A 22,677-nucleotide genomic window follows, 5' to 3' on the forward strand; every position below is an offset into this window, starting at 1 on the left:
ATTTTGGCTCTCATAGACTTGTTTTCATTTTCTTTAGCTTCAGTTTGAATTTGCATATAAGCAGTTGATGGTCTATTCTATAATCTGACCCTGGCCTGTTTTGCTGATGATATGGAGATTTTCCACCTTCTCTTTTCACAAATGTAGGCAATTTTATTTCTGTGTATTCCATCTGGTGAGGTCCATGTGTATAAGTCATTTTTTATGCTGTCTAAAGGTATTTGAAATGAACAAATCATTATTTTTGCAGAATTCTATCAGGTGCTCTTCAGCATCATTTTTATCACCAAGGCCATATTTTCCAACAACTTAGGGTCCTAATTTATGTGATACACATTCTATGAAATATCACTGAAAATTTACAAACAGCAGAAGATAAATTAGATGATTGGGTACTCCTAAAAAGTTAACATTGCACTTAAAGAGACTGAAATAAAAATAACAATGATATACAAATTTAATGCAATACACGCCCTGATTGGTGACCACATGCATCGCTGATAGGGGGAAGTGGGGGTAAAAGCAGCAATGAAGTGGCAAGCTAAGCCCTACAATGTTGACTGGGTTTCTGTGGACCCAGATGGGGACCTGGTTGGCCAGCAGTGTGGGGAGACCTGGGACTCCTAGGCCCAGAGTCAGTAGCGTGGCCACAGAGGAATAGAGTGGAGAGTGAAGCTATCAGCTAATAGGAAGAGAGGGAATATGCACAAGAATACCCACACTTGCAGATGGTACCCACGTGACCTGGTCCCGATGAATGGATGATCAAAACTCAACCAGGAGAAGAAAGAAGAGGAAAAAAAAAAAAGAGTGATCTAAGACAATTTGATGAATTTGATCTACACCTATGGATGCAGTAACACAAAAGAGGGAACAAACCCTCACAGCAAGAAATATTCCCCCCCCCTCCACACACAGAGTTGACAGAGATGGGCAACTTGGACATTGGATACCCAAATTGGGGGGGGGGGAGGGGAACCACAAAGGCAAGAAGTAACTGGCTTACAAGCTTTCAAGAGGGAACCTAGAGCTAGGGGGCATGGAGGAAGGCAGAATCTCCTGTGAGTACTATCCAATGTGTCTAGGCGGAGCTGATGAAATGAAATACAGAAGGGTCACTTGTGATACAATAGTGAATGATTGTTATCAGGACTGATTGTGAGGGTTGGAAATGTAAGGGCAGATGTTTTGTAGCAAGGAAGGGAGATATTAACTCTCCAGTCTAGGAGTGGAGGTCTCTGGGACCATCAACGGAGAAAAGCCAAGAGCGGGACCCTACCCAGAGAAGCATCGAGGCCTGAGATGTAGGCAGAGACGATGACATGGAGTGATGAAGCGGCTGGGGACTTTGGATACAGAGAGGGAGAGGGAATGGGTCCTGAAGAATTGGGGGGGGGGGGGAGTGTAGGGTGTGGGTTTATAGGGTATACCCTTTGGTCGGTTGATGATGCATGGAGGGGATTGGAACCATGGCAATGAGACGATATACGATGAAATGAATGTAAAACTAAAGTTCTCTCATGTAAAATATCATATAATTCACAATAAAACATGAACAAAAAAAACCACAAAAAACAGTAACGTCATGTAAATTTTGTAAGTTCTAGGTTTATTTTATAATCCATAAACTCAGACAATGTATTAAAATCTTGGAAGAATTTAATATCAGCAGCAGATTATCCTAAAAAAATAATAATAACAATAAAACCACCTAATTCCTGGGTGTTGCAGGGACAGAGGCATATCAAGTATGTTAAAAGATTTAATAGCTGTTAGTAAAATTTACTGCAGCTGCCAATAACTCCATTATATATTGGGCCAGTTAATAGGTTAAAGGAACATATTTATATCTTGCTATAAACTATTTACCCAAGAACAAACTAATTTCTAATGATAATGAAACACGGAGTCAATAAATATTAATTTTAACATTTCTCATTTAAATATAATTTTTCACATCTGCGATAAATGTTGGTTGGCAGTATTAAAACATACATTTTTATTTGTGTGTACCAAGGGCAAATGTATTAAAAACTCACTGAGGTATTTAACCCAGAAAACATTGTTTCTGAACAACATAACCTTCAATAGGTGTGATTATTTTGCTATTAAAACTCAAAAATAGATATTTAGAATTCCATTTTCAATATTTGTTCAATCGCTACTTATCATTTTAATACAGTTTTAAAAGTATATGTAAAGTTTTAAGTATGTACTTAAAAATAAACATTTTTTTTTTTTAAAAGTAATTTTTAAAATGTATTGAGGCATGATTTGTAGCCTAACATATTGAAGGATGGTTTGTGGTCTATTGTGGAGAAGGATCCAAGTGCATTAGGAAATAGGGTATTTTGTTGGATGGAGCATATGTCTATGAGGTCATGTTCCATGCTTATCTTATTGATAGTTTCTGTATCTTTTTTGAACTTCTTTCTTGTTCTGTCTCTCATTGAAAGTGATGTGTTAAAGTCTCGTATTTTATTTTCAGTGTTTTCATTCTTTGGCATTCTAATAGATTTGCACGAGAATGCCACTTTTTAGTTAATTTGCAATTTCCAAATATGGGAGTTACTTGTGGTGGAAAAGGTTAATATGTTCAACCACTAACAGAAAAGTTGAAGGTTCCAGTACACTCAAGACCCTTCACAAGACCTGGTGATGACTCTTGAAAAACTGACCATTGAAATCTTCATGGAGCACAGTTCTATACAACTTTATGGAGCCCAGATCTACAATGATACACGTAGGGTCACAACATCATTACAAGTTGTTTGTGATGATGTGATGCTGACCATCTTTTTGTATGTCTATCTGCCAACTGTATTTCTTCTCTGGTATAGTGGTTGTTCAGATATTTTGTGTTTAGATTGTCCGATTTCTTTTTGTTGATATTTTGAATTACTTTGAATATTTTAGATACCAGATCATTACCACAAACATATCTAGTGATTTTGTTTTCTCAATAGTTAATTTATATTTTTTTCTTATAACTGTCTTTTGCATAGCTAAATTTTTAATTTTTAATGAGGTTCTACTTACAAATTTTGCCCTTTAAAGATCATGCTTTTGTGTTATATCTAAAAAGTCACCATAATAAACAAGATCACCTACATTTTCTCTCATGCCATCTCAAAATCACCTATTCCCAAGAATAATTCATTAAGAATAATATCATTTACATTCTCAGTTGAAAATGCTCTACGGTATTAAGTAGAATAGACACTGGACTGCTAACCAAAAGTTGGTGCTTCAAACCCACCAGCTACTCCTTGGAAACCCTATACAGGTTTGCTATGAATTGGACCTAACTAGATGGCACTTAACAACAAAAACAATGTATTTGTAGCCTTTTAAGGAGCTCTGGTAGCGTAGTGGTTACGAATCGGGCTGCGAACCTTAAGGTAAGCGGTTCGAAACTACCAGCCGCTCCGCGGGAGAAAGATGAGGCTTTCTACTCCCGTAAGGATTTACACCCTCGGAAACCCTGTACAGGGTCGCTATGGGTCGGAACCGACTCGACGGCACTTAACAACAACAACAACAATTTTATAATATTTCCAACATAACATTTTTTGCCAATATTGGAACTTCAAACTAGAATGAAAGTGAACACTGAATTTTTTTAAAAAGTGAATTTTTTGATGGAGTGACATCAAAGCCCCCAAAATGTTTTTTCTGAATCTGAACCATTCGCTGTTTCTGCAAACAACATTGTATAATTGCAGCTCTAGGTGACGACCTCTGTTAAAGGAGATGTTTCACTGGCCAGTAAGAGTTCACTGCTGCTGCCGAGTGCTTGACCTCTCACAGCAACTCAAGCTGTGTCTACAGAACATGTGAAAAGTGTTTAGTTACTGAAAACACTTGTAGTCAGAAATCTGAAAGAGCTGGCTAAACTGCATTGACTCCTAAAGAGAGTTTTATGGAAATAGATTTGTCATTTGAATGTAAACATAAATGTAAATGACTCAAATTTTTAAGTGTAATATTTAAATTCACAAAATAGAAAATGGCATATAATGGTAGCATAGTGATTTACAGGTTGGTCTGCTCACCACAATGTCAGCAGTTTGAATCCACCAGCAGCTTGGCAAGAGAAAGATGAGGCTCTACTCTTGTAAAGATTTGGAGTTCTGGTGTGATTCTGTAGGATGAGCACTGGACCACGAGGTCAGTGAAACTTGAGGTTCAAACAAATACAACAGTTGTTGTTCAAACAGTTTGTTCAAACAACAAACTGACCTGTTCAAATAGCAGGTCAGTTTGAACCTCAAGGTTCAAACAAACACAACAATTGTATGCTGTCAAGTCAGTTCGGACTCATTGTGTCCCAGTATGGGGTTTACAAGAAGTGGCAGGTGAGTTTGTATCACCGACCTTGTAGTTCAAACCAACCTTGAGGATGAGTGCTTATCCTATGGCACTACACCAGGAATCCAGTCATACATGCTAATTTACTAGACTTTATGACTTCATGTCTATGTATTTTGCATTATAAGTGCCTTTGGCCATGTATCACCCACACAAGGAGAACTCCAGACATACTTTTTCCAAAAGAGCTTGTTCTTTCTTCTGGCAGTCCATGGTACTTTCAACATTCTTTGACAATACTATAATTCAAAGGCATTGATGCTTCACCAATCTTCCTTATTCATCGTTCAGCTTCTGCATGCATATGAAGCAATGGAACATATTTATGACTTGGGTCAGGAAAACATTAATCTTCAAAATGACATATTTTCCCTTTAATACTTTAAAAAGATCTTCTGCAGGAGTTTCTCATAATGTAATGCATCCTTTGATGTCTCGTCCACTTCCATGTGTATGGATAAGATAGCCAAATAAAATACAATCTTTGACAATTTCATCATTTTCTCCTTTATTATTTATTGGTTTAGCTGAGAGAATTTTTCATTTCTTTACATGGAGATTCAATTCATACTGAAGGCTGTAACCTTTGCTCTTTATCATTAAGTACTTCAAATCTTATTTGCTTCCAGAAAGTAAGGTTATGTTATGTGCATATTATCAGGTAGTTGATGAGTCTTCATCCAAATCTGATGTTACATTCTTCTTCATAGAATCTAGTTTCTTAGATTATTTGTTCATCATACCAAAAATATGATTAAAGGATACAACCTTGGCCCATAACTTTTCTGATTTTTAAACCATTAAGTATCCTTGTGTTCTGTTTAAATTGCTTCTTGTCCTTTATACAGATTCCTCATGAGCATAATTAAATGTTTTAGGATGCAGTTCTCCTCACTGTAATCCATAGTTTGCTAATATCCATAGAGCCGAACATCTTTGCATAGTCAATAAAGCACAAGTAAACATAATTTCAGTAAAGATCCATCTGCATCAGCAGTAGTATCTATCTTTCCACATCTTTTGAATCGGCTTGGATTTCTGGCAGTTCCTTGTTGATGTACTTCTGCAATCATTTTGGAATTATCTGCAAAAAAATTTTACTTGTGTGTGGTATTAGTGATATTATTGGATGATTTCAACATTTCTTTAGGTGATCTTTATTTGGAATGGGGGAGCATATAGAACTCTTTGGAACAGGTTGGTCAGCTGTCCTTCAAATATTTTGGCAGTGTTGAATGAGCATCTCCAATGCTGCCTCGGTTTGCTGAAACATTTCAATTAGTATTCATCATTTCCTGGAGCCTTGTTTTTTTTGCCAATATCTTCAGTGTAGCTTGGATTTTTTTCCAAACCAAGCTACCTCTCAAAATGGTTGAACATAGACCAATTTCTTTTTTTTTTTTTTTTGGTAAAGTGATTCTTGTGTATTTCCTCTATTTTCTTTTGATACTTCCTGTATCAATCAATATTTTGTGCATAAAATCTTTCAATATTGAAACTGAAAGCTTGAATGTTTTCTTCAGTTCTTTCATCTTAAGAAGTCTGAGTGTTCTTCCCTTTTAATTTTCTAACTCCAGGTCTTAGCCATTTTGTTATAACATTTTATTTTGTCTTCTGGAACTGCCCTTTCAAATTTTCTCTTCAGTTATTTTACTTCATTATCTTACCTAATTACTTTTTCTTCTTTTCTACATTTAAGATCAAGTTTCAGTGTCTCTTTTGGCATCCACTTTTGTCTTTTTATTCCCCCAGATATTTTAATGACATTTTGCTTTCATCATGTATGTTGTTCTTGTAGCCACCCCCACAATTCTTCCAGTGTTCAGTCATTGTTAACCAATACATCACATCTTTTCTTGGGATGGTCTATACATTCAGGTGGGATATACTCAAGGTCATATTTTGGTGTTCATAAACTTCTTTTAATTTTCTTCAGCTTTAGCCTGAACTAGAATATGAGCCATCTGTTGTCTATTCCTTAGTCAAAACTGTTTTGTTTTGGTGTATGATATTTTCTATCTTCTCTTTCCTTAATGTAGTAGATTTGAGTCATTTGTATTCCATCTGGTGGATTCAGGATATTTTGGAATGGTACCCTCATCTACTTCTCTTTGTTGCTTAATTGGAGCACTTCTGATACTTTCTTCAATTCTTTTGTCTTTCTGCTTTGCACTGCATTTATTCATCCATATGGTGATGGTACCAGTGCCGCTCTAAATTCACTGCATGGTCTCCAACTACATCTGTGCAATAAATTTAGCTCACAATTTTATTTTCAATCATTTCATACTTGAAAAATTAGAACACAAATTTTGTCTTGTTTGTCCCATAATAGAATTCAAGAAATAAGAAATAAAATCAACATTGTTGTTGTTGTTAAGTGCCGTCGAGTCGGTCCCGACCCATAGCGACCCTGTACAGGGTTAGGGCATTAGAAGTGTCTGCCATTCCAAAACACCTTACCATAGAATTAGATAAATGAACAATTGATGATGCATCTGTTAAAATACTAAATGATTTTTTTGAGTTACTTGAATATTCACAATTTTGTAAAATTTCATATCTGATTATTGCTTCAACTTGCCAGAATTATACAAATAAGTCAAACAATATTAGGGAATTAATGTCTCACTTGTCCTCAAAATTAACTACAGTATTAATTGTTGTTGTTAAGTGCCATGCAGTCAGTTTTGACCCATAGCGACCCTGTATAGGGTTTCCAAGGTGCAGCTGGTGAGCTTGAACTGCCAAGCAGCTTTGCAGTCTGGCTCATTAACCCACAGAGCCACACTAGGAATCCACAAAATTAGTAGTAATCTAGAAAAACAAATATTTTGTTGGAAAGTGGATGTTGCCAATAGATTATGTAAAGTTAAAGAATTAATGCTCTCTTCTTTTAAGATGGTAAGATACATCTGTTAACACTAAGTATGAAAGAATGCAGAGAAAGACACATATCTGTATATAAAAATTTCTGTGCATCAAGTTTTAAAGAAGTACAACATTAATTTACAACAAATTTTATTCTATAACCACATATAATATGGTTACAGAATTATGTTGTACTTAATAATGCCTCTAGTATAATTAAACTTGTAATTATTGTGAATTCAATTGGTGAATGACTGGGCAAAATGACAATTTTAAGAACGGATTCACACACAGATTTGCAGACATTAACCATCACAGAAAGAGGTGAAAGCAACAAGATTTATACGAAAAGATTAACTGCTGAATACACACATTCATTATCTATTAAACATGCAACAAATGATAATCTGGAAGAATTTTCAGGAAAGCATTGAGAACTTGTTCAAATATTTTCATTCCAACAGTTTTACCAAATTATTGGGAAATAATTTAAGAAAACCGGTACTGAATCGCCAAGCAAGATGCAACAGTATACACACCATGTTAGTAACTGCTAGAATATAAATTTCTTTGTGATATTCTAGTTGAGAAGAAATTAAATATTTTTCTAATGACAATGTCTAATGTCATATGTCAAGTTAATTTTGAAAACATTAAAACCTTTAAAGAAAATTATTATATGAATAATTAACCATTAGTGACGCTTTTGGTATGTGGGTGGAAACTAAGCTAAAATTAAGAACTCTTAATAATATATTTGATAACACATTGAAAAAGTTAATGCCAGGGACAAAGTTGTCATTGAAAATGCTATTTATTAGGAGTCATTTATTTATATCATCATTGTCAAATTCTGATTAGTTCTGAACTTAAGGTGAAGGCCGTATTACATGTAAAAAAGCACCTGATATATTATAGAAAATTTGAACAGGAGAAATACTGAAAGTCTAACAAGGAAAAGCAGTCCAGAGAATGCTCTCATTTCAATGAGGGTGCATATGAGATGGAATTACTTCTCAAAATGAAAGAAAATTAAATTGAGATCAAACAACTGTTTTGGTAATATTGACTATATTAACCAACTGATGGTTGAAAGAAAAAGTATTCTTGAAAAAAATTTTGTATGAAATTGTTATGGTAGTTTACTCCCAATATTCCAGTTAGTGTTGAGAAAGCTTTTCCAAGTTTAAAATTTATCTTGAGAGACGATTGTTTCTGTTTTTGTTAAGTGCCATTGAGTCCGTTGCAACTTATAGTGACTCTGTATAGCGTTTTTAAGGCGCAGCTGGCAAGTTTGAATCACTAACCTTGCAGCTGAAAGCGACTTTGCAGTCCATTGCTTATCAAACAGCACTACACCAAGACTCCTGGGAGACAATTGTTGTTAAGTGTCGTCGAGTTGTTTCCTACCTATGGCGACCCTGTATAGGATTTCCGAGGAGCAGCTGGTGAGATTGAACTGCAGACTGAAGTTCAAACGATTTTGAAGTCGAGTGCATTAACCCACAGTGCCACATCAAGACTTCTTAATGCTAAAATAAATAAATAAATAAATAAAAATTAGAGACCATTCTTTAAATTAGGTGTAACAAGGATTATGTAATGCTGATTTCTTAATAACTGTATGCATGAATTTGAGTCCTGGTGTGGCTCTGTGGATTAATGCGCCAGACTGCAAAGCCATTTGAACTGCAAGGTCGGTGATTCAAGTTCACCAGCTGCTCCTTGGAAACCCTATACAGGGCCGCTATGGGTCGGACCGACTCAAAGGCACTTAACAACAACATATGTATGAATTAAATATATATTTGTAATAAAGTGATTATTTAATATAATGATATGACAATTTTTCAGCTTGAAAAAAGGGTGAATACTAAAGTACTAAGTATTTCATTGTCTTTTGCCTTAATGGATCGATGCACTAGATATGATAGCGCACTGTATTTCTAGTATTTTGTGAATAAATTCTTATCAATTTTATATGATTATTGTGTTGATAGTAAAATACCATATACATCAAAATTAAATTATTTTTAGTTTATTTTGTGGCATTACATTGAGGATTTCCTATTAAAATATTTTGAATCGTCAATTTATTATTTATACAATATGTTTCATCACAATAATATTTTAAGTTTCCTAGTGGTACAGTAAATTGTAGCATATTTTAAAATATATAATTAAAATAATAAATATATTTAACATCATATTTTCTTTGTCTTGAAATGTTTTGAGCCAGTGTTTCAAATTTAACATCATTGTCACTGTAGGCTTATTAGAAAGAAACTGTTTAATATTGCTACTTTGAAAACTAATTACAAAATGTTGAGATAAAAAATTTGAGTTAATATAAAAATGTAATATTATTTGCAAAATAAGTCACAAATTTGGTAGTCTTATTTTTTCAGATGAAATTGCTCCAAGTTATTCAACTGAAGAATATAAATTTGAGATAGGATATTGAAAAATATATTTGAATTCAGTTTAAATTTGTTCAGACATGGTTAATGAATTGAACCTAAAACAGAACTAAATTTAAAAAAACAAAAAAGAAAAATTGGTGTACCAGAACAATAAACAGAACAGAAAATTTATGGCTTGAAAACCTGGTTAAGATCACCATGAAGATATCAATGTATATGAAACTAAGCTTCCCATGGGTGAATAATTCAATTAAAACCTAGAGGAGGTGTCATCATTTACATTTTAATTTAGGAACACTTTAATCAAAGTGGCACTTAATTACTTCTGAAAGGAAATAGCCCTATGACTATAATATCAAAACTAAAGTAATATTTTCTCATTTCTGCTTATTCCAAGCCTGTAAAATGTCACCTGTAGCAATTTGACATTCAGTGGAGGCTTATACTATATTTAGCTTCTGTGCTGTGCAATATTAGTTACAGAATATGCACTGTATCTATAGAAGTAACGTCTAGGGAGATCATCCCACTTTCGTAAAGATCAAATTTCTTTCTCAGTTACCCAAGTTCTTTCTACTTAACAATTCTTACTACTAGAAGATAGCCATATATGCAAAGAGCAGGAAGGGGTTAGATCTTACTACCACTAAGGAAGCAGAGCCAGGTGTGAAGAGCATTATTTGGACCCTGAGATGCTTGTACATCAAACCTCCTCAAAGCAGGGACAAAAAGCTGAGAAGTGGGGAGGCGTGACAGAAGAGCCACAGCAACAGAACCAAGAGCCATCATATTAGACAGTGTGGAGGCTTCTAAGCCAACAAGTAAAATCTGAGTGCCTTTGGGCAGGAGGCTCACTTATAAAGTGGATGAAGCACTTGAGTCAGTGTAGGCATTGTACTACCATTCCTCTTCATAAATAGAGTGATATTATGTGCATAGCTCACCACTAAATGTCAGAGTTTAGCATATTTATTAATACATAGTGTTGTTGTTAAGTGTTATAGAGTCGATTCAGAATCCTAGTGATCCTGTATAGGTTTCTGAGGATCCACTTGTGGATTTGAACCGTCGACATTGTGTATTCTAAATGGTGAAGCCCTAGTGAACAATCATCTTTAATGCTGTTTTTAAAAAAAGTATCTGTAATGAGGAAGTCATTGGTCTTGCAGAATTTTGTCATGAGATCTCCAGCATCATTTTTATCACCAAGGTCATATTTTCAAACTTCTGATCATTCTTCTTTGTTTCCAACCTTCATATTCTAATCTCCAATAATTGTCAATAGTTCTTGAATGCATGTTTGATCAATTTCAGGCTGAAGAAATAGGTAGAATTTTTTTCATCATCGTTGGCTTTAGTGGCTGGTGCCTAATTTTGAATAATAGTGGTATTAACTGATCTTTTTTTGTGGTGATGTGCTATGGAGTTGGTTCCAACTGTATCAGGTTTCCAAAGATGTAAATCTTTATGGGAGCATAAACTGCGGAATGGCTGATAGTTTCAAACTGCAGACTTAGATTAGCAGCCCAACTCAACCACTACACTACCAGAGCTCCTTGGTTTTTCTTTTAGGCATATGGATATTATCCTATCACAGATATCATTATACTTCAAAATAGACCTTGAAACGTTCTTTTTGGTGATGAATGTGATGCCATTTATCTTCAATTTGTCATTCCTAACATAGTAAACCATATGTTTTTGACATTCAAAATGACCAATACCAGTCCCTTTCAGCTCATTAATACTAGGCTATCGATGCTTATGTGTTCTATTTCATTTTTTACAACTTCCAATTTTTCTATTTGCACTTCATGCATTCCATATTCCAATTATTAATGATGTTTACAGCTATTTCTCCTCATTTTGTATTGTTCCCCAATCAGCAAATGAAGGTACTGAACTGCAAGCTTTACTCCATTTGTGTCATCATGGTCAAACTCCATAGTGGTATTTTGAGTGCTTTCCAACTTGAGGGCCTCAGCTGGCACTGAATCTAGCAAAATTCTGGTGCTATTCATCCTGTTTCAATATTCAGTATTCTGGTGCTATCTGACCATGTTTCACTGGTTTTCAGTGACTAATATTTCATTAGGAGTCCACCTGTCCTTCTCCTCAGTCTGTCTTAGCATGGAAGTTCAACTGAAGTTTGTCCACCATATGTGGCCCTTCCGGCATTCAAAATACCTGTAGCATAACTTCCAGCATCACAACAACTCGCAAGCCACAATAGTGTGACAAACTGATCAACACATGGTGGAGGTGCTTACTAGATGCGATTTCTATCCTCCTTGGTGCTGCACTTCTGTGGTGGTGTTGGTGGTGTGCCAGAGTCGGTTCAGATGCATAGCAATCCTGCATTAGGGTTTCCAAGGCTGTAAATCTTTACCAGAGCAGAAAGCCTCATCTTTCTCCCACCAAGGGCTGATAGTTTCGAACTGCTGACCATGGGGATAGCAGCCCGACTACTATTTTATCTTTGTAATACTACAACGTTTAATACAAATCATTGGATAAGATATAATTTAAAAATCAATTAAAATAAAAAAGTTAAAACACTTAAAAATCTTCTATATTGAGCAAAGAATCAGAGAACTCAGTATTTTAAGATCTTTGAAAAACAGAACCTAAGTGTCAATCAGCCAATTCTATGTACACAGGCATTTGCTTTGGAAGGACTCACAAAGGGATAATTACCTATTCATTTTAATAGCCTTGGCTGTAGCTATCACTGAATCAAGATAAGTTAATGTAGCAGACAGAATTTTTTTCCCCTTCTTTCAGTTAGTTTTCCTCCAAAACAGTGACAAATAAGGAGTAATAGAAGATGAAATCATAAATCCATATATATGTAGTGGAAAACATTTTATTTTCACACACTGAATGTATAGTAAATGATGCAAAACACAGAATAACATTTTCACAATAATTCTCCCACACAGCAAACTTAGAAATAAATCTAAGATAATACCACAACTATGAATTTAGCTAGTTTTAATCCTAGAGTTAGAAATTTATGAGTGGGAAAGTTTCCAACCTTAGCGAATTAACTATGAGTAGCTTTCCCCCTCTGAGTCTTTATTTTAAACAATCTTTTTCTTAATTCACTCAGTGAGTCGTAGAATCAAACTCACTGAATTGAAAATACTAGATACTCTTGAAAAATCATAGATATTGGATTACCGTTGCTATTAAGTGCTATGGAGTCAGTTCTGACTTATAGAAATTCTGTATAGGGTTTCTGAGAAGCAGCTGGTCATTCTGAACTGCCAACCTGTGGCTTGCAGTACAGTGCTGATCCCACAGCACCACACCAAAATCACTAGCTATCACGATAGGGGAAAGATGGATTTTCTATCAGAATCTATCCTTAACAGTAACATTAAAGTGGAAAACCATTCTTTTAATGTTCATCATAAAATAAAATGTAGTACTAACTTAAAAAAATTTTGATGGTAATGACATTATTATTTAAAGTATTTTCTGTCAGTTTTGGTAATATAAATAAATGGAAAGAATTCTATGAAATTCATTCAACCAACTAATATATTTAAATAAAAACATTGCAATTGGTAATTAAGTTTTTAACATTTAAATATATCTGAAAAAATATATCATATATTGAATTAATATATGATCAAAATGGATGTCAGAAGAGACTCTGAAAGTTGTTCTCCAGCATAGAGATGCTAAAGAAAATGGAAGAAATTAGGAGGTACAAGATCTGAACAGAAAATTTCAAAAGTCAGCTCCAGAAGACAAACTCAAATATTACAATGAAATGTGCAAAGATCTGGATTCAGAAAATCAAAAGGGAAGAACACGCTCAACATTTCTCAAACTGGGGAAACTGAAGAAAAAATTCAAGCCTCAACCTTCATTATTGAAGGATTTGTTGTTGTTGTTAGGTGCCATAGAGTAGGTACCACTCTTAGCAACCCCATGCACAGCCTATGTCCATCAATGCTGCCACCTGGCCAATCCATCTTGATGGGGGGTCTTTCTCTTTTTCTCTGACCCTCCAACCTACCAAACATGATATCCTTCTCCAGTGACTGGTCCTTCCTGACAATATGTCCGAAGTATGAGAGACAAAGTTTGGCCATCCTGGCCTCCAAGGAGCACTCTGGCTGCACTTCTTCCAACACAGATCTGTTAGTTCTTTTTGCAGGCCATGGCACTTACAATATTCTCCTCCAACACTCTGGGCAAATTATTGAATGATTCAGAAAGCATCAAAAGAAGATGGAAGGAATATACTGATTCACTGTACCCAAAGGAAATGTTTAATGTTCAACCATTTCATGAGGTAGCATGTATAATCAAGAGCCAATGATACTGAAGGACGAAGTCCAAGGTGCATTGAAGGAATTGACGAAGAACAAGGCACCAGGAATTGATGGAATAAAAATTGAAATCTTTCAAGAAACTGAGGCGGCACTGGAGGCACTCACTCATCTCTGCCAAGAAATTTGGAAGACAACTACCTGGGCAACTGATTAGAAGAGATCTGTATTTGTGCCCATTCCAAAGAGAGGTGACCCAATGGAATGCAGAAATCATTGGACAATCTCTTTGATATCCCATGTGAATAAAGTTTTACTAAAGGTAATACAGAAATGGCTGTAAGCATACATTGACAGAGAACCTTCAGAGGTTCAAGCCAGATTCAGAAGAGGACATGGAATGAGGGATATCATTGCCGATGTCCGATGGATCTTAGCTGAAAGCAGAGAATACCAGAAAGTTATTTACTTGTGCTTTATTGACTATGCAAAGGATTTTGATTGTGTGGATCATTGTGTGTCAAGCTGTGGACAACTTTGCAAAGTATGAGTATTCCAGAGTACTTAATTGTGCTCATGAGGAATGTGTACCTAGACCAAGAGGCAGTTGTTAGAACAAAACACGGGAAAGCTGAATGGCTTAAAATTAAGGAAGGTGTGCAATGGAGTTGTATTCTTTCACCATACTTATTCAACCTGTACGCTGAACAAATACTCCGAGAATCTGGTTTATATGATGAAAGATGTGACATCAGGATTGGAGGAAGACTCATTAACAACCTGTGATATGCAGATGATACAACCTTACTTGCTGAAAAGTGAAGAGGACTTAAAATATTTACCGATGAAGATCAAATAGCACAGTCTTCAGTATGAATTGCATCTCAATGTAAAGAAAAGAAAAATCCTCACCACTGGACCAATAAACAACATTCTTATCAATGGAGAAAAGATTGAAGTTGTCAAGGACTTCATTCTACTTGGATCAATCATCAACACTCATGGAAACAGCAGCCAAGAAATCAGACGATGTATTGCATTAACCAAATCTGCTGTACAAGACCTTTTTTAAGTGTTGAAAAGCAAAGATGTCAGCTTGAGGAATAAGGTGCACGTGACCCAAGCCATGGTATTTTCAATAATCTCATATGCATGCGAAAGCTGCACAGTTAATAAGGAAGACTGTAAAAGAATTGATGCATTTGAACTGTGGTGTTGAAGGAAAATATTGAAAGTACCAGCGGCTGCCAAAAGAACAAACAGATCTGTGTTGGAAGAAGTGCGACCAGAGTGCTCCTTGGAGACCAGGATGGCCAGAACTCGTCTTTCATATTTTGGACATATTTTCAGGAGGGACCAGTCACTAGAGAAGGATATGTTTAGTAGGGTGGAATGTCAGAGGAAAAGAGGAAGACCCCCAGAGAGATGGATTAGCAAAGTGGCAGCATCAACAGTCTCAAGAGTGACAAGAATTGTGAGGTTGGCCCAGGACCGGACAGTGTTTCATTCTGTTGTGCATAGGGTTGCTATGAGTCGGTACTGACTTGATGGCACCTAACAACAACAATGTATGATTTATTGATTTCACCAATAAATTACTCACATTACTCATTGATGATAGTAGTGTCTTGTCACACTACTTGGAAACAAATGAGAAACCCAAGAGAAAAACTGTCAATCTCCACAAGTTAATTGCTTTGTGAAATGCCAAGCATACCTGCATTTGAAAAGAAACCTGGAGAATCATAAACAAAATACATCATATTACTGATGGGCATGAGGCTTTCATCACTGCAACTGGTAATCAATAATGTCATTTAATTTCAAAATCACTTGAGGTTTGTACAACCAAAGTATAAATAATGAAATTTTGAAAATAATCTTTATACATACATCTCACTACAAAAAATCAAGGTGAATCCTATGGAGGTCCAAATATTACAAATCTATATAGATCTGTCTATATTTCTACATAGGAACATATTTGGAAATGATATTTTATAGGTGGTATGTATGTCCTGAAGGTACATAATGTCTTCTTGTTCCATTCCTACTTTTGCTAAACTAATCACTACATCCCTAGTAAAGATACATTTTTTTTTTTTCTTACACTTGAAATGCAAAAGTACTGGATGTTGTGATATTTTGGTATACTGAGAAAACCATTTGATTATCATTAACTTTTAAATTTTCTATATCTATTTTTTCAGGGCCCTTGATGGTATGATTTGTACTCACTACTAACCTAAAAGTCGGTGGATTTAGCTCACTAACATGTATCACAGAAAAAGAGTCTGGTGATCTGCTTCTATAAAGATTAGTTGTTGTTAAGTACGGTCCAGTCAGTTCTGACTCATAGTGACCTTGTATAGGGTTTCTGAGCAACAGCTGGTGTGTTTGAAACACAGACCTTGGGATTAGCATCTGCTGCTTATCTTACAGTGCCACACCAGGACTCCACTATAAAGATTGCTGCTGTTACTAAGTGCCCGTCAAGTTGGTACTGATTCATAGGGACCCTGTAGAAAATTTCCAAGGAGTGGCTGGTAAGTTTGAACTGCTGACCTTGTGGTTCACCACACTGATCTTGTGATCCAGTGCTTTATCCCACAATACAGCCAGAAAAAAAAAAAAAAAAAAAAAAAAAAATCCCCAGTGGAGCAGTTCTGCTCTGTAGCACAGTTTCCCCATGAGTCAAAATCAATATGATGGTAATTCGCTTCATTTGTTGGTTTAACATTCTTATTAACATATTGGATAACATTCCTCGTAAAGAGGAGATTTTCCTCATTAAGTAAGGGTATATGTTTACTCAGAAATAGAGTATTCTTCCAGAAAGGAAGAATAAATGTTCTTGTTATTGCTTTTAGTTATCTTTTCTGCATAAAAGTTCAATGTAACATGAGCCTGTTTGACCTCGTGGTTCTCAGTCCAATGCTGATCCTATAGTGCCACACCAGGAGTCTTGCCTTCCTTGTAAGCATATGGATATTATCCTATCACAGACAGCATTGTACTTCAAGACAGATCTTGAAATGTTTTTGTTGAAGATGAATGTGACAACATTCCTCTTCAATTTGTCATTTCTGGTATGGTAAAGTACAAGATTGTCTAATTTTAAATGGCTAATACCAGTCCATCTCAGTTCCCTAATGCCTAGAATATTGCTTTTCATGTATTCCATTTTATTTTTTCACAACTTCTAATTTTTCTTGAGTTATATTTTATATATTCAATGTTCTGATTATTAATTGATGTTTGCAGCTTTATCTCCACATTTTGAGTTATGTCTCATCAGCAAATAAAGGTCTTGAAATCTTTACTTCATTCGTGTCATCATGGTCAACTCTACTTTGAGAAGACAGTCCTTCTCCAGTCATATTTTGAATGCCTTCCAATCTGAAAGGCTCATCTTTTGGCACTATAGCTAACAGTGTTCCTCTGCTTTTCAAAATATCTTCATCTTCGAGTACTATATCTGACAATGTTCTGATGCTGTTCTTACGGTTTCAGTAGCTAGCTATTCAGAAGTAGCCCATCGCTCCTTCTTCCTCATCTGTTTTAGCCTGGAAGCTCTGCTGAAATCTGCCACTATAGGTGATTCTACTAGTAATCAAAATATCAATAGCATGACTTCCAGAATCACAGCAACACTTAAGCTACCACAATATGACAAACTGACAGATGAGTGGTGGGTGGTGGAGCATGCAAAGACAAAATGAAATAAACTTCTTAGTAATTATGAAAATTCTTGAGACAATGAGTTGCTTGACCTGGGGCCTCAGGATCATGGTCTCATGGAGGAAATTGTATTTTCCCCTCCTTATCAGCAAATGTCCTTTTTTCTATATGTAGAACAGTTTAACACTCACAACAAGAAACCTCCCTTCAGTTACTACTGAATTTAGATCTGGAGTTGTGCAATCTTGCCAAACCATTTGACATGAGATGTCTCATAGTGTACTGACTGAGAAGCTGCATGACAATTTATGTCGTTTAATATCGCTTATTTCACATTGATGGACAAGGAACAAGATATCTCATTAAATTTCTTTTCCACATGAGAGGGAAAGAGGACATATTCAACAGGCTCTGGCTCATGGCAAGGATAACTAGGACTCACTAAGCATAAATATAAAAACCCTGGTGATGTAGTGGTTATGTGTTGGACTGCTAACTTCAGAGTCAACAGTTCAAATTCACCAACCATTCCTCGGGTGAAATATGATGCTTTTAATTATAGCCTCATAAACCTTATAAACCCTATACAGGTTCACTGTGATTCGGATCTTAATCAATTGCACACAACAACAAGCATAAATTACTTTGTTAGCCCCCAACTTTGCATTCATTCTAGAATGTTATTCTCTATGCATTGTCCTTCATTCTCTCATCAGAACTGAATTGTACATTACATCTCAAGTATCCTGATTTCTCTTGGTTCAGGGAATCTAGGGGTTGTTTTTAGGTTTGTCAGAAAATCAACTTCTGCAAGCTAAGATTAGAGTTTCCTTGACAATACAATTTCCTCCCAAAATTCATAAGCTCAAGGCCTACGTTATTTTTGCCAAAATATATTTGAACAATGTATTTTATTGAGATATAACTCTTAAAGCTTGGTGTGTCAGCTCTTTACTTACTGGTCTGTGTGCTCTGACTATCTATCTCTCATAGCTTAATGGCCAACGTCCTTCTGAAGAGAAAGAGATTTAATTCCATGTTTATTAGAAGGGTCACCACCTTGTATGATGGAACACAAATGTAATCTGTCCAGCCTTCAGTTCTCTGAACTTGTCAAGTTATACTACTTTAAATCTCATATTAGATATGCTTTTTATAGAAGTTATGCTTGGATTTTTTCCCCTACTTTTTGCTCTTTTAAAATGTCTTATTTACCTCTACTAGAAATAACACTTATATGCAGACAGAAGGGAGATGTTTGGGTGGTTTATTGTTTCTTATATTAAGAGTACTCCAGTTTCTTTAAGAGGTGGATTACTTTATGGGAGAAACAGAGTTGTTATATCATCCAAATCTTGCTGCTTTTAAAATGTTCTCTTCACCAAGAATCCTAGGGTCACTGCCTCCTACCAAGTTAATTGCCTCTAATCCTGCAGCATTTCCTTATTAAATTGCCAATACTGATCTCACACCATCTTAATTCTCTTTCTTATGATCCTCTAGTAAATGAACCAGCAAACTAGAGGTCAGTAGCCAAATTCAGTTGGCTGTCTATAAATATAAATATTTATTGGAATATAGTCATGTCATTTGTTTATCTATTGTCTATTATTGGACAGTAAATAAGGAAAACAGTAGTTGATACATTTGAGTAGTGGCGTTGAAGAAGAATATTAAAAACACCATGAACTGTTAGAAGTACAACCAGAATGCTTCTTAGAAGCCAGGATGGTGAGACTTAGTCTATTATACTTCAGTCATATCATCAGGGTGGACCAATCTTTGGAGGTGGACATCATGCTTGGTAAAGTGGAGGGTCAGCAGAAAAGAGGAAGAACCTCAAGAGATAGATTAATGGCAACAGCAATGGACTCAAACTTAAAAGTGATTGTGAAGATATTAGAGTTTGGCAGTGTTTCATTCTGTTGTGTATATAGGTGTTGTGAGTTGAAACTGACTTGATGGCACCTAAAAGCAAAAATAATGATTGATTTTGGAATCCTTATGTGGCACTATAGGATAAGCAACGGACTTCTAACTACAAGGTCAGTGGTTCAAACCCACCAACCACTATTAGTTGGAACCAACTCAATGACACTTAATAACAATAACAAATAATTATTTGGGGTTACAATGATAGAGTCAAATTGTTGTCATAGGAATTGTATAATTAATTACCAAAGCTTAATATATTTATTATGTCATACATTTACATAAAAAATTTGCCAGGTGCCAGGATGGCCAAACTTCATCTCTCATACTTCTTACATATTGTCAAGAGGGACCAGTCGCTAGAGAAGGATATCATGTTTGGTAAGGTAGAGGGACAGAGAAAAAGAGGAAGACGCCCAACAAGATGGATTGGCCAAGTGGCAGCATAGATGGACTCAAGCATGGCAACAATAGTGAGTTTGGCCCAGGATCAGGCAGTGTTTTATTCTGCTGTGCATAGGGTCTCTATAAGTTAGTATCGACTCGATGGCACCTAATAACAACCATAATAATGGGAGATCTGGTGTGGCACTGTGGGTTAATGCTCTGGACTGCAAAGTCAGTTTGAACCTCAAGGTAGGTGATTCAAGCTCTCAAGCTGCTACTTGAAAACCTTACACAGTGTCACTATGGGTCGGAACTAATCCAACAGCACTTAACAACAACAACAATAGTAACGAGTGTCTAATCTATTGATATTAGAAATACTGAGATAATGTCTTTCATAACATTATGAAATTTTCTTTCTTGAGTGTGATCTGTTTCTCACTTATAGGCTCCATCTTTTTCTCTTTTTCTTAAAGCTTCTTCTTGATCCTCTAATTTATTGTGGATTGCTCCTTTTTAAAATTTTTTATTGTGAATTGAGTGAAGGTTTACAGGGCAGATCAACAGCTCTGCATTCAACAAATCATATACTTTGCTTCATTACAATGGTTATAGTCCCCTCCTTGTACCATCAGTTAGCAGTATTTCTCTCAATTCATTTCAGGTTTTTTATTTTTTGTTAAACACTCAGGCATACATAATAATTTAAACCACCAAAGAACACATTCTGAAAGTCTGCCTCCTGGCCTCCAACTCTCAGTCCCACTTGTTCCATGAATCTAGAGCCCTCAGCTGCTCCCTCTCTCCATGTCCCCATCTCTGCCTCTATCTCTTGTGTAGCTGCTTCTCTGGATAAGGTTCTGCATTCCGTTTGTGTTCTTCTTCCTTGATGGTCTTAGGAGCCTCTGTTTCTGGACTGTAAGACTAATTACTCCCTTGTTTCTGTAACAGAATTTGTACCTTTACAATTGTGACAGTCCTAATCAGTCATGATAACAGTTACTCACCATTGAACTCATAAGAATCTTATCCCCATCCCTTTTTACCAGGCCCATCTAGACAAGATAAAAACTATTCAGTGGGGACTCTATCTTCCCCCACACACTCTTAATCTAAACTCCCTCTTGAAACCTTGTAAGCCAGTCACTTCGAGCCTTTATCACCCCTTCATTTTAGGAAGCCAATGTCTAAATTGCCCATACCTATCGACCCTGTATACAAAGGGGATAGCACTGATACTTGATGTGAAGACTTCTTCCCTCTCTGTTAGTATTTTGAGCTACTACCTCCATGAGTATAGGTCAAGTTCATCAAATTATATCAATATACACACATTTCCTATATCAAAAATTGTGGGGGTTTTTGTGTTTTTTTTTTTATTCTTCCTCTAGTCAAGTTCTCATTATCAAGCCATCAAGGCTAAGCCAAATGGGTACAATCTGCAAGTTGGGGTGTTCTTGTGCATCTCCCCTCACTTCATATAAGCTAGATGGTTCACTCTCTGCTCTAGCCCTCTGTGGCTATGTCCTTGTCTATGAGATCAAGTGTCCCCAGGTCTCACCACACTTTGGACCAACCAGCTCTTCCTCTTCTCTGTCACATCTCCAGGTCAATGGGAGGCTATGGAACTCCTTTTGTTGTGGTTGTTTGGTGTTGTCCAGTCAGTTCTGACACATAGTGACCCTATGTACAACAAGACGAAACATCCTGATCTTGCGCCATACTCACAAATGTTGCTACACTTGAACCTATTGTTGCTCCTACTCTGTTAGTCCATCTCATTGGGGGTCTCCCTCTCTTTCGCTACCCCTCCACTTTACCAGGCATGATGTCCTTCTCCAGGGACTGGTCTCTCATGACAACATATCTGAAGTATGAGAGATTAAGTCTGGCCATCCTGTCTTCTAAGTAGTATTCTGGTTGTACTTCTTCCAACACAGATTTATTTGATCTTCTTTTTGTCCAGGGTACTTTTAATGTTCTTCTCCAATACCACAGCTCAAATGCATCAATTCTTCTATGGTCTTCCTTATTTGTTGTCCAACTTTCACATACATATGAGGCTTCTGAACTATGATGGCTTGAGTCAGGCACACCTTAATCCTCAAACTGACATCTTTGCTTTGGAACACTTAAAAGAGGTCTTGTGCAGCAGATTTGCTCAATGTAATATGTTGTTTAATTTCAATATGAGTTTTGAAGGTTAATCCAAGCTAATTGAAGTCTTTAACAACTACAATCTTTTTTCCATTTATAATGATGATGTTTATTGGTCCATTGGTAAGGATTTTTTTGTTTTCTTCATATTAAGGTGTAACACAGAGCAAAGGTTGTGGTCTTTGGTCATCATCTCCTTTTGAGTGCTCAAAAAAGTTTCCATAATGTTCTGAACAGACCTTTCTGCTTTGAGTTTAAATGGCCTTGCAGATCCCCTAGGAAACCAGAGTTTTGATTTGCTCTCTGAATCTTACTGCTAAATTCAAGACATGTCCTTAGTTATGACTCATTCCATAAAATCATCTTTCCTCACTTTGATCTTTTTTTTTTTTTAAAAAAAAAAAAAAGACTGATGAAAAGGTCAGTTGTTCGCTTGAGATGATCTTCATGCAATACTCTTGAATTCCATACAAGTTTTGAAGTCGAAAACTTCCTGGATGCTTACTTAAAATTGAAAATGGCTAACTATGTAAGTTCTGAAATGTAGTAATTATCACATCAGTGATCGT

Source organism: Chrysochloris asiatica, unplaced genomic scaffold (assembly GCF_000296735.1).
Source record: "Chrysochloris asiatica unplaced genomic scaffold, ChrAsi1.0 scaffold00010, whole genome shotgun sequence".
In the NCBI taxonomy this organism is placed as follows: Eukaryota; Metazoa; Chordata; class Mammalia; order Afrosoricida; family Chrysochloridae; genus Chrysochloris; species Chrysochloris asiatica.